At 30.5% G+C, this 13,556-nt stretch overlaps 1 protein-coding gene across 2 annotated transcripts in view; it reads left to right on the top strand.

The window, feature by feature from the left end:
- LOC148284470 (uncharacterized) overlaps positions 1-13,556 on the top strand; it is a 341,832-nt gene that overhangs the window by 108,078 nt on the left and 220,198 nt on the right. The window lies entirely within an intron of this gene.

The raw sequence follows: 13,556 nt of genomic DNA, 5'->3' as shown, positions 1-13,556 counted from the left end.
AGGACGGGACACGAAAAATAAAAATAAAATACTTAAACTCATAAAAATAGCATTATAACAACTCATTAGTAAACCCGAAAATTTTTTGTTAATAATTCTTAAGACGAAAATAATTTTATTTCATTCTTTTATATAATTTTTAATTCTCTATCTTTACCTTTGTTTTGTATAAATACATTGAACTCCTGAATAATGATACCAGTCTCAAAGATGTCGCGAAAGCATGAAACCGGTCACTGGATATTCCAGATTTGTGGATTAAAGTATCACTCGTCTTTTATTTCCATAATTAATTAAAATGAACTTCCATCAAGAATTTTCACTTGCAAACATAAACATATTTATTAGTGTTTAGTTTATTCAGTTAACATATATATATATATATATATATATATAAGTATATAATATGACTACTACGAGTAATTACAATGTGTTGAGTATGTCCAAATTTGGATGTTTAAACATAGGCAGAATGGTGAGTGTACACAGTGTGTAAAGTGGCCACTTAAACCAGCCAATGACAGATCATAGGCCCTGTTAATGCCTAGACTACCATATTACCTTATCAAAAATGTTTTCCCTCTCTGTTGCAACAAATTTAAATATTGCCAATTACATTTTTTCTTTATAAATTTAATACATATAGTTACATTCACGTTTCGCATTACGTAAAATAAAATAAAAACAAGTCTTGTGTACATAATGGGGAGTCACGTCTTACAATAGTTTGTTTATTTTATTTTTAACTATCAATAGTTTTAATATTACGTACAGGTTGCCAATTTGTGAGAAATTCACCAAACTACGGGGAATCTCAACTTGTTTGGGAATTTTGTTGGGTTTGGTATTATGCGGGGAAAATGCGGGGAATTTAACATTTATTAATTTTTCTTTAGCCAACACATTGATTGTTTGATGGTAAGTGATTAAAACATTAATATTATCATGAATTAAATCGGTTTTTTTTTATATCGACACAATATCAACTTCAAATAGTAATTCGGGGATCCCCCTTTTAACGGAAAATGAAAACAATGACAGTCGAATGAGCACGTTAGGTACTAGTACAAACGACTGCTTGCGTTTTGTTTTATTCTCCTTTAAAAAATAAAAAAGGTTTTGTGCAAAAAAATATAAATGGCTGTTAACAGTTGTTTATAAAAAAGCGCAAGATAATCCTAAGGTAGGTTAAAAAAATTAGTAATTTTTTTCTTAAGAGCCCACAAACGTCCCTCGAAATATCGAGGATGATTAGACCTTAAGTCTATTTTGTTTGAATAAAAAAATATGGTAATATTATATGTGCATAAATGGTAAAATTACCGATGGTGGACCCTCTCTACTTTCACGATTCTAGCCAGTTTTTATTTATCAAAACGATTTTTTTTTTTGAAATAATTATGTGGGGAATTTGTGGGGAATTGGAACTTTGTTTTCTCCCCATTTAGGTAATTTGATTGAGATTTTTCAAACATTTAACTTATGTTGACAAATTACAACAGGGATGGAGAACAACTCAAATAAGGGAATATGAAAGTCTGGGCATTTACAGGGCTTATGACCCATCATTGGCTGATTTAACTTCACTAACATCAACAAATGAAAGAATTGAAGAAATACGGATGTTCAAACATAGGCAAAATGGTGAATGTTACACAGTCTGTAAAGTGGCCACTTAAACCAGCCAATGGCATCCCTGTAAATGCCTAGACTTCCATATTTCCTTATTTAAAGTATTCTCCATCCCTGTTGTAATTTTTCAACATTAGTTAAAATGTTTGACCACAAAGTTAATGCTTTAAACATAAAGTTAGAACATTCATTTAGAACATTATTATTATTTATCATTTATCATTTATTTATTCATATATATGTACATTACAAAATAAAATATCTTAATTCATACATATAGAAATAATTAGGTAAAATTAGGTATATGTAAAAAAAACACATTAGTATACATAATATCCAAAGAATAATATGTTAAAAAAGTAAGAGAATCTTGTAACAAAAAACTCCCTCAGAGACGTGAAAAATGTAAATGTCCAAAGTGATATTGTTCAACATAGACATAGCCCTTCCAACAGGCATAATCATTGGCAGGTTGGTCCTGTATATTGGAATGTGAAACAGTCTATGTTGACGCTGTCTAAGGTAATTATCAGGAACATAAAAGCTAATGCTCCGCATAATTTCAGGGTTGTCAATAATACCGCGCAACAATCGAAAGAAGTGCGTTGTTAAATACACATTCCTTCACATTGCGACCTTAAGCATTACCCAAAACACTTAATTAGGTGAACTGACCAAACCGTATTAGTTTTATATCCGTTTTTGAAGCATTTTTTTAAACCGTTTGGCGTTTAATCATCAGTGTTACTATTATATTCTTCGTTACATTCGTCGGCCTCGTGGTGTAGTGGTTAGCGCGTTTGCCTACCATACAAGAAGTCTCGGATTTGATTTCCGACACAGTTGACTTGAAATATCTATTCAAAAAGTTATTTTTACACTAGAATATTTCATAATCCTTCGACTGGAACCTGAGCGTAAGACTAATCATCTCTCCTTCATGTAACAAAAAAATGATCAAGATACACAACGATCGGTGTACCAATGCAGCAGTGGCGAATGGTGATTTTATTTACAGGTAAGCTATAATAAAAATCATATATTTGTACCTACATAAACGGTACATAATATAATGTAAGTAATATGTACTGTAAATTGATATTTTACTGTGGTTCTGTGTGATACAACAACTTTTATCCATGAAATCAACTCAAACGACGTGACTCTAACTGGTGAACGACCGATATGTATTTGTAAATATACAATGTAATAAAAATATAACTAATGGTATAATGTATAAAGTATTAATGATATGTTAAAACTACATATGTATGTAAACAATAAAATATGAACACGTATATGCGAATATATATAAATATATATGTATCAATGGCGAATGGTGATTTTATTTACACGTAAGCTATAACAAAATATCAAATATTTGTACCTTCATAGGAGGTATATAATATAATGTAAGTAATATATACTATAAATTGATATTTTTCTGTAGTTCTGTGTGATGCAACAACTCTCACCTATGAACTCAACTCAAACGGCGTAACTTCGTGATATATTTTATTATAAAGATATATTATCCATTAATTTAATATATAACTCATTAGAAAATAGCACTATGAATTCAGTCGATATCAGGTATTCAATTGAAATGTCAACTGGCCGAATTATTCGAGAAATTAATAGTGAAAAAAACGGCCGCGTCAAGCGCCATATGTTTTGCAATTTGACGCATGAAAGTAATTATGGTCTTATGTAAAAAGTACCATCTCAAAGAAAAACAGCCCCTAAGAAATAATGTTTGAAATACTGTTTTCCAAATCAAGAATCTTCAAATAATTTGTGTAATCTGCAAGTTTAATCTAGAAGTAAAAACCTGCACTGGGGTTAAGACATTCAAAATATAGTATACTTATTTGTATGAAAAAATAAGCTGGAATAATCGGCTAGTTTCTTGGCTCAAAGCAGGAGCTGGGCGCGCTTTATTAATATTTATATTAGGATAAAAATACGAACGGCGGAAATGATTTGAAATAAATGGTAATTATTTATTTGTTTTTCTGTAAATAAAGTTACAGTAAAACATTATTATGGTTAGACAAATATAATGGTAAGCTGCGCATAATCGCTTCTATACACGGTTCGCCCATTCAATGCAGTGCCCAATGCAACAATAGGTGCGGAAAGGTAATGATGGTTATGATGATGTAGCCATTATATGAAGCAAAGTGTCGTCGCATTAAAAAGTTAAAAATTTCAAATTAATCACTATCTAGGGGGTAGAAAAGATTCAGAATACCACCACAGACGAGGATTTATCCCCTTTAGGGAATTCGTCAAGACTGACACATATTTGTTGAAGGACAAACCGAGACTGAACATTACTGGAAAATAGGGAATGCTTACTGAATTTAGTGGGAAATTATTTGTGGTTCAAATCAAAGTGAATTTGTGGTTTTGTAATCACATTACTATCGTTTCTAAATATTCGATTGTTAGATAATGAATGAAAACAGATTACGAAATAAGTTGGTTAAAAAAATTCGTCACTTTTCGCCAAATAAGGCTAAGCAAAAAATTACGCAAATTATCAAAACCACAAAAGTCGATATGAATCGTTTATGAAAGAAAATATTAAAAAAAAAACGACATGCTCAGTGATTTATTTCACAAATTACGTTAATTTTAATAATTTATTATTTGCGTATTGTGTCCGGGTGGATTTGACGGCAGTTCTGTGCGTAATAGATATAAAGAGTAGTGTTTTTATTTATAAAACAATTATATATGTCCACACATAAATTACTGTTCTTTTATTCTCTTTTTATGTAATGAAGGGGAAATTAAAATTATACAAATTCTTCGAAAAAAGGCGATGAGAATTACACTCAAAAGAAATATGTATTCTAATGTAAAAAAATGCACAAAGAAATTCCCTTACTCAGAGTAAAACAGCAAATTAAACATAATGTTGCAATTTTTGTACATAAAATAATTAAGGGGATGAATAAAATAAAAATGATAATAAAATTTAACCAACAGTGTCATAAATATGAAACAAGGGATAAAAAAAGATAAGATTACTAATGAGAGAAAAACAGAACCTTAAAACTCATTGTACAAGCGATTGAAGCTGTACAATGAGTTACCTGAAGAAATAAAAAAGATAGAAAAGACTGAAATATTTTTAATTAATTTGAGAAAATATGATGTTGAGAAATTTTGATAAAACAATTGTAATGTTATTAAAATTTTATGTTAGTTCCTAAGATGTTATGAACTAACTTAATGAAGCATAAATCAATCAATAAAAGCAGATAAATGTTACACGGTGTGTAAAGTGGCCACTTAAACCAGCCAATGACTCTGTAAATGCCTAGACATCCATATTCCCTTCTCAAAAAGGTTTTCCCTCTCTGGTGCAACAGATTTGTTTGAAACCGTTTAAATGTTTAAAAACCATCGTCACGAATCTTGATGTCACAATTATCAATTAACATGTCGCGTTTTTCTAAGGACATATTTTTTATGATTTCTTTTTTGAGTTTTTTTTATTTTTTATTTTATTTATTGGGGATATCAACAGTAATACATGTAATAAAAATATAACAAATAACATATACAGAGAATAAAACCAATGACAGATATCCACAGAAATACATTAAATACACGTACAATACATACTAGTGTGTTTGTGTGAGTGTAAGTGAGTGAGAGGGTGGGTGTGTGGGTGTTATATTGGAAAGAGGGTGTCAGGTATCGAAAATATAAATATATATAAAATATTAAGAATTAGAGATAAAATTTATTAAAATAAAATAAAACTTTTTTATTGAAACTAAGTATAAGACAAAAAAGTATGTTTTAAGACGCGCATTTTAAATGTTATTTTTTTACAATCAAATGGATCAATAAGGGGAAAGTTCAAATTATATTCACTAGCAAAACGTATAAGTGGAGAGTTCTGGGCATAGTTCGTACGAACTGCTGGCACATGAAATAGAGAGCTCGACGTGTGACGGGTGCGGTAGCCGGGGACATTTAATGATAACTCCGACAAAAGAGCCGGACTATCAAGGCGTCCACTGAGTATGTCATGAAGCACCCCCATGTCCAACAGTAGACAGTTATGTATGAAAACATTTCTACACAATATGCATATTGATTTTTAAAATATAATTAATTTTTCTAAATACATTTTGATCTGTATTCGTAGTATGTGGTATTAGTGACACACGCAATTTTTTAGGACAAGTTTTTTTACACATTTTATATTATATCCATTTATTTATTACCTTTCAACAGTCATTATAATGTATTAAGCAGGTATTTTTTCAGTTCTTTTTTTTCAATTGAAGATCTTTTACGTTAATGATGGTTTGCAAGAGATCATTTAACAACCTTGGAATAATGAAATTTAATTTTCGTTCTCCGAAGCAATTTGTAATTTAGGGAACGACCAGGGAATCCGTAGTTTTTAATCTTGTATTAAGAGTGTGGGAAACTCTTTTTTTATATTCCGGGTCAACAAAAAGATCTTCAGTCAATTTGCAGTCACAAATTTGTTTTACCGGCAGGATATTACAGAATTAAAAAAAAAAAAAAATACACCTTCGCTCATTTATTTTGCCTCGCGGATTATGCTATTCACATATATTATGCATTAATGCGACAAAATATGTGATTGAGTGTTATTTACACCACATCATTGAACTAAATTTGAAAAAAATCTGTCACTGCTCTGTTCTCAATAATAATAATAAATTGATGGGGGCCACCGACCAATCACACCACGCGATTGTCAACTTTTTTCCGCACTACCAAATCAGGAAGTGGTTCGATTACCTCTCACACAACTGGCACACTTTGGTATCTTTTAGCATCCTAAGTGGTCTTAAACCTTTTGTAAGATTACTCAATCAATCAATATCAGTACACCCTTTACAACACGTATGTATTTATCTTTTTTTTATATACCTCATAAAATGTATGTATTGAAATTGAATGAAACCTTACAAAGGGCATGGCATCACTAACCTCGTTCTCCTCGCTGCTGATGGTCGTGACCATCCTCCCTCTTTGTCTTCGACGCATTTAATTTTTGTGTTGTCGCCGGGAGTCGAACCCAGAACCTTGCATGTGCGAATGAAGTGCCACGGAGGCCGCCAGATAGATAGATTATACAATTATACATGTAGATCGATGTCCTTTATCTCTCCTGACTAGTGATTAAAACGAGTGGCGTTTGTTCGGATACCAGATATTCGGCGAGCCCCTAATTTGAATAGCCAGATATCCGGCCCATTGTCTCTGACGTTTCGCGACGTGTTAGTAAATCTCAGTTAGAAAGTCAATTTTTAAGAATTACTTCTTTTTTCCCAAACACGACCGACTTCAAAAAATCAATGAGAAAGTTCAGTTTAAAAAATATATATATATATATATTCTGATTGGCTTTTAGACTAAGCTATATTTTTTTATTTGTATGTAATTATACTATCAGCGTTACGATTTTTTAAAGTGTTGTGTGTGTGAAGTGTGAATTTTTGAAATAACTCCGCGTGTGACGTCAGAGGTTCTCTTTCGCTTATTCACAATCAGTTCTGCCCATTGGTCCATTGACAGCAAGCAAATCGATATTATCACCCGGCAGGCACCGAATTCACTATTTAAAAAAACACGACGATGAGTTACGTCTATTACGACGCAGCATCGTTATAATATTAATTCATTACTTAGAATTTTCTCGAGGGCTGAGATTTTTTTTCTAATAAAAATTCCTTTGACACTTCTCAGCTTTCCGGTTGTCCCTATGCAAAAAATCAACGTCGATAAAAACACAAGCAAACAGACAAACACACTTTCGCATTTATAATATTCAGTAGATAGATATTTTTTATTTTACACAGCAGCTGACCAGTTGTATCTATAGTAACAAATTACAAAGAAATAAATAAGAGCTTAAGAAATGTGTAGATATATCTTACAAATGATTGCGAGTGTATCGTGATGATCTCTGTCTTTTTAAATTGTTAGGACAACGCATTAGTCTTTTTTTACTGATAATATTTCATTGATTCCAAACTTTAAAAATTGTCCTTCTTTTAAGAAACACGCACTTTCCTGGATTCGAACTAAAGATATGAACTCTTTTTTTTATGATATATTTTGTTGCCCTTTAATAATAAGGAATATTTTTATGTTTTTTAAAAATATTTTTTTATTTCTTTTTTGTAATTAATATAAAAAAATACCATATAATCTTTTACGGAATATTTTATTTTCTCTTTTTTATGTTACACAAAAATATTATATCTGTCTATTATTTATTATAGGAGCAAAAATTCATTAACATTTTCTTGTATCCCCACGAACAGGCCATGCCATTGTGGGATTTTTTTGTTTACTATTTTTACTATTAATCTGTATTTCATTGCTATGTAATTATGCTTTATTTTTTTAATACTCTGTTTTACCTCTTTTGTATATTGTAAAAAAACAAAAAAAAATATGTGACTATTTACTATACGTCGATAATTTAAAACAGCTAATATCAACAGGACATAATCCCTGAAAATAAATGTTTAACCTTTCATATTCGTTTCCCAAAAAGTTTTCTGTATCTATTCAAATATTTACAGATATTGGAAAAGTTTTGAGAGATATGGTAGTAGCTTTACAATTTTATTATTCTTCAAACTTCAGTATAAGCGCTATACATACGGTGCGGTGTAACCAACAACCTCAGAAAGTACTTTCAGTACATCAATAATTTACCTGGACTCAAAAGGTTTGTTTTATTTAGCATTGACATTACACCAAACTTTCTAAAATATGCATAATCCTACTATCGACAAGGGTCGTAAAAAAAAATATTCTTAGCCTATTATAACGGAAGGACAAACCATATTATGCTCATAAATAATTCAACTACTGAGCTAAATTTTACAACAACGAATTTTGATATAATTTACAACCCTATCACCTCTACATTTTTCGCAGCCCTTAAACTAATATTACTGCTGGCAAACGTATTATTGTTATTATTTTAAACAGTGATTACTTCCTTCCAAGGATGTTTGACTACAAAGAAAAGTTGTAAAAAAGTATTGCAAGTACAGAATTTGGATAAACGCAATAGGGTATTTTCACGTCGTGAATAAAGTTGATAATTATATTTCAAATATGTTGAACGAATTTTTACGACTTATATGATATAACTTTTATAATATAAAAAAAACATGTTTTCACTTATAATCTTCGCGTGAAACATACATACAAAACGGCTCACAGTTGGCGTCACACGTCATGCCTGCCGAGTACGCTTCGAATAAACATTGTGTGTATGGCGCGGAACGTAATACGTTCTGTTTGTCCCATAGGGTGCGAAATGTCTCATTTTCAGGTAATTCATAATAAACGTATTTTAAGCCATTGTGGAAAATTCATCTAACGCCGCTTTTTAAAAATAAAGCTTTCTTGCGTTTTAATACATACCACACTCAACACTTCACCATTTTTTGCCTTATATTTGAATTCAGATTATCATTGCAGAATAACTAATGCTTGCTTATTACTATTAATAGAAATATAATTTTTTCAATTTTTTAAGCTGCCGATCATTTAAATAATATTATCTTCGCGATACGTTTTAATTAAATTCATTATTGCGTGTATTGCTCCTTAAATTGCTTTAAATGCCTGTAATTGTTGACGACACCTGTATATAATATTTCCACTTTCTTTGTAGTTCATCTTAATGGGCTAAAGTATTTATTTTAACTGAGTTGTATTTAATTTAGATACATGGATTCTCAATCTTTATTCAATAAAATTATAAACAACATTTCCAATAGGCTACAATTTTTCAAATTTATTTAAGTACAAATCTTCATTATTTATTTATTTATAAACGCCCTTATGGCTTTTGAATTGATATACTTGTGTCTTAACATACTAAAAATACTCATTTAAAACATTAACGAAAAATAAGAAATGAGAGAATATCGGATTATTAATCAACATCAAATTTATTGTGTTTTTTTATACAGGACTTGATTATTTTATTTTTATGTTTATTTTATTTTATTTTTATTAGGAAAAAAAATAATTTTAACCTCTTTATGCATAGTGGCGTCATACGATACCGGCTTTTAATGTATTTTTTCCTGAAGTTCTATAAATTTTTTAAGTGTTATAAATGCATAATATTATCATATTTATGATTCCTTTAAGAACATTTAAAAATATCAACTAATAGCAATATTTTCAGAAGGATTCATTTTAAGAACATTTAAAAATATCAACTAAATGGCGGTAATAGCAATATTTTCAGTGTACCCGTTTTGTGTATTTCAACGAGAATTAATGTAGAAAATCACAAAAAAATATGGTGGAAAATTAAAAAAAAAATTTTTTTGATTATAAATCTAAAGTAACTAAAAAACAATTTGATTTTTTTCTTTGAACCTAAATTGTTAATTTATGTATGAAGAAGTTAATAAATAAATACGTAAAAAAAGTACATACATCGAGCCAAAGTTTTTCATATTTTATATTTTCACATGTATATATTTTGAAATTATTTAAAACTTTTTGATGCTCATAATAGCTTAGAATATATAAGATAAGGTTGTACTGATTTTTATGTTTGCGATAAGTTATTGTGAGAAAACACCCTTCTTAATAAATATTTTATATAAATCATGTTGGGAATCGAACCCGAAACCTCTTGCATGGTAGGCAAATGCGCTGACCATTACACCATGAGGCCGATCGTTTTGTTTTATTAAGGAAATTAAACTGTGAAAGAAAAAAGGGTTATCCAGTTTTTTTATTGAGTCAAAATAAATGTGAGATTTACGATCCAGCAAATTACTAACCGCAAAGTATACAAAAAATATTTCTCAATTATTACTTAATTTGCCGCTGCGTATGGGTAACTGGTGAATTTAATCAACAATAATAATTAACATTTATCGTTATTATGACGACGACTGTAAACAAAAAAAAAGTTGGAGACGAAAATTTATCCATAATATATTTCAATAATTTTAAAAGTACGATTCCTGGTTAGAAAACATAAAAAAATATAGTGTTCTTAGGCCTGGGTGTTCTTTGCTTGATGTGTTAAAAAAAATAAGAGAAAATAAAAAAAACATGTCAGTTTCTAATTTGTTTAAATTATGAATAGTGCCGTCATCGTAACAAATTCACATGTGATTTTGCCGCCAAAACGTCTGACCGGTCTGATACATAAACCACACGCTGCAACTAATCAAACTCAAAACGACGAACCTGTGTAAGAAATCCAAACAATAACGAATGAGATCTATGTTCTGATCGATATTTTTTTACTAGTCGCCCTCTGCTTCATTCATCGATCGCATTTTCGCGCTCATCTCAAAGATGATCGTTCCACTTCTCACGCCCCTCCTTTCCCTAAAACTCGATCTGCAGTCGGTCGAGTTGTAAGTTAATTCAAACCACGTTGTAAAAGGCTTTTTTATTTTTTCGTTGTAGTTTTTACTGCTGTGGAGTGGATGGGCGTTTTGCGGAGCTGTGAGCCGGTTGTCAAGACAGTTGACACGAGTAAACGAGGCCTAACCCGCTTTTAAGCCTACATTCGATGCAAGCCTTATAACTTGTGCCAGATTTATATGCTGGTCTGGTCAGGAATAAGACAAGTCACTTCAACTAACCGCGAACCACCATAAGTAAAACAAATACCAACTTTAAAAAACAAAAAAAGTCTCTAAATGTTAGTAAATAATTGCATATAACCACATACCAACTTTTCTATATCTATCGGTTACGAGACGTTTTTGTCGCTTCGTCAGGACCCTAATTAAAAAAAGAAGGAAGAGAAAGAAACTAAGAATATTCCATTATTTACTTTACTTTATTCTTACTCATAGTTAGTTCTATGGTTATCATATCGATAACCATAGAACTAACTATGGTTCCATTCTTCTGTGCCCAGAATTCTTAGGTCTGCCAACAAACATACCAGTCTTGATTTCTTTGATAACAAGTTGTCTTCTTTCAAACGATCACTGAATCAAATTCAATTATAAACACCTCTCTCCCGCTTCCACTCCCACCAAGTCTACTATATACCATTGTGTCTTTCTACTTTCCTTTATAATCATTTTCTATGAATAAATATGTCCTTAAAAATGCCTATTGGGCGTATATATAAATTAATTAATTATGGATATTCACCATAGCAGTTCTAAAAAATCAGTACCTTTGAGGATAAAACACGGTAGTCAACTCTTGGCCGTTTTGAAATTTAAAATTCAGAAATTATCGTAAAAAGTAAACGTAAGTCCACTTTCGTCGTAAAAGTGCTTTTTTGAGTTGAAATAAAAATTGGAAATCCACTTCGTTTTTATGCAAAAAACATCAGTAGTCCTAGGTATGCTATTTGAATGTGTCAAAATAATTCTTATTTTACGTTGAAAGTTCCATATACTCGTACAATATAAGTTCATTTTAAGAATTTCCAAACCTTTTAAAAATGCAAATACATTGAAAACTTTATACTTCACTTTTGTATGCAGTAACTTGGAGTTTGCATCCGTTGTGTGGAGCCCACAATACATAACAAACATAGAAAGGATTGAAAATGTTCAACGATTTTTTTTTAAATACCCTGATTAAAAAACACTAAAACGCTTTGTACTTACAGACAATCTGTCAAACAAAATGGATTTTTTACCCTCGAATTAAAATTTATTATTAAATAATAAAGTACACTCTTTTAACCTACTCTCCAAAATTAATTTTATTGTCCCCTTTCGCGTGACAAGAAATAAGTATTTATTCCATCTGCCAGTCTGTAGCACTAACTATGCACAACACTCTTTCCTCTATTGTTCTTGCTCTAACTATAATGTTTTTTTTTCATCTATTAATATATTTTACATGCCCCTTAATTTATTTAAAAATAAATTAAGACTTATTATTTCTGGCTGCAATACGACCCCACTTACTATTTAATGATGCACACTCCTGAATACTTACTCCCACACTAATACACATAAAACACACATCTACACTTACTCTCATACAAATACACATAAACACACCCTTTTGTTAAAACACAGTTTAATAATATGTGTGATTCTTTTTTAGAAACTTCGCTGGTATGTCTTTAAACCGTATTTTTTAATGTTATTATATCATTGTCGACTGTTTGTTTCTTTAAAATAAATAAGTTCTATCTCATTTGACTCAAAAGTTACGATGTTCTAAAAATGGTACTATTACTACTACTACCATCACGTCATTTCCCCGTAGGGGAAGACAGAGAGAATGGAGCGCCACGCACGTCTATCCAGGCATACATTTCTAGCTTCTTCCACATTCATATATCTTGTCATACATTTCCTTCGGTTCTGCCTGCCTTTGACATGACCAGACTTAAGATTTTGGTTTATCTGATCATGCCACGTCTTCCTTGGTCGTCCTCGTCTCACGTTACCGTTTATTTTCGCCATATATTTTATTTTAAATATACTTGTTTTACCATTCATTCGTCGTCCATTCATTCTACATGACCAAACCATCTTATTTTGTTGTATAAAACAACATAATAAAAACGACACTGGAAAGGAAAAATTTACCAAGCGACATGTAGCATCACAGAAGAGCCAATTAAAGGTTTTATTAAAAAATATAAACTAATGATTTTTGTTTTTGAGTTTTTTATTAAAATTGTGTAAGAATAACGCCAAAATTAACGAATTTATAAGATTGTTTATTGATAAAATAAACAAATAAACTTTTATTAGCTCCTCTGTAAAGTTGCTACATGTCACTTGGAAACTTTTTTCTTTCCAGCGTCAATAATAATTGATAATTAATAAGCAATATTATAATAATTTATTTCTTATCCACTGTACTATTTTTTTTCTCATAAATGGATGTAAGAGTCAGAACATATATAATACGTTTATATATAC

Source organism: Micrasema longulum, unplaced genomic scaffold (genome assembly GCF_059751315.1).
Source record: "Micrasema longulum isolate JH-2025_06_02 unplaced genomic scaffold, ASM5975131v1 h1tg000117l, whole genome shotgun sequence".
NCBI classification, from domain to species: Eukaryota; Metazoa; Arthropoda; class Insecta; order Trichoptera; family Brachycentridae; genus Micrasema; species Micrasema longulum.
This window is presented reverse-complemented; position numbering and strand designations above follow the sequence as displayed.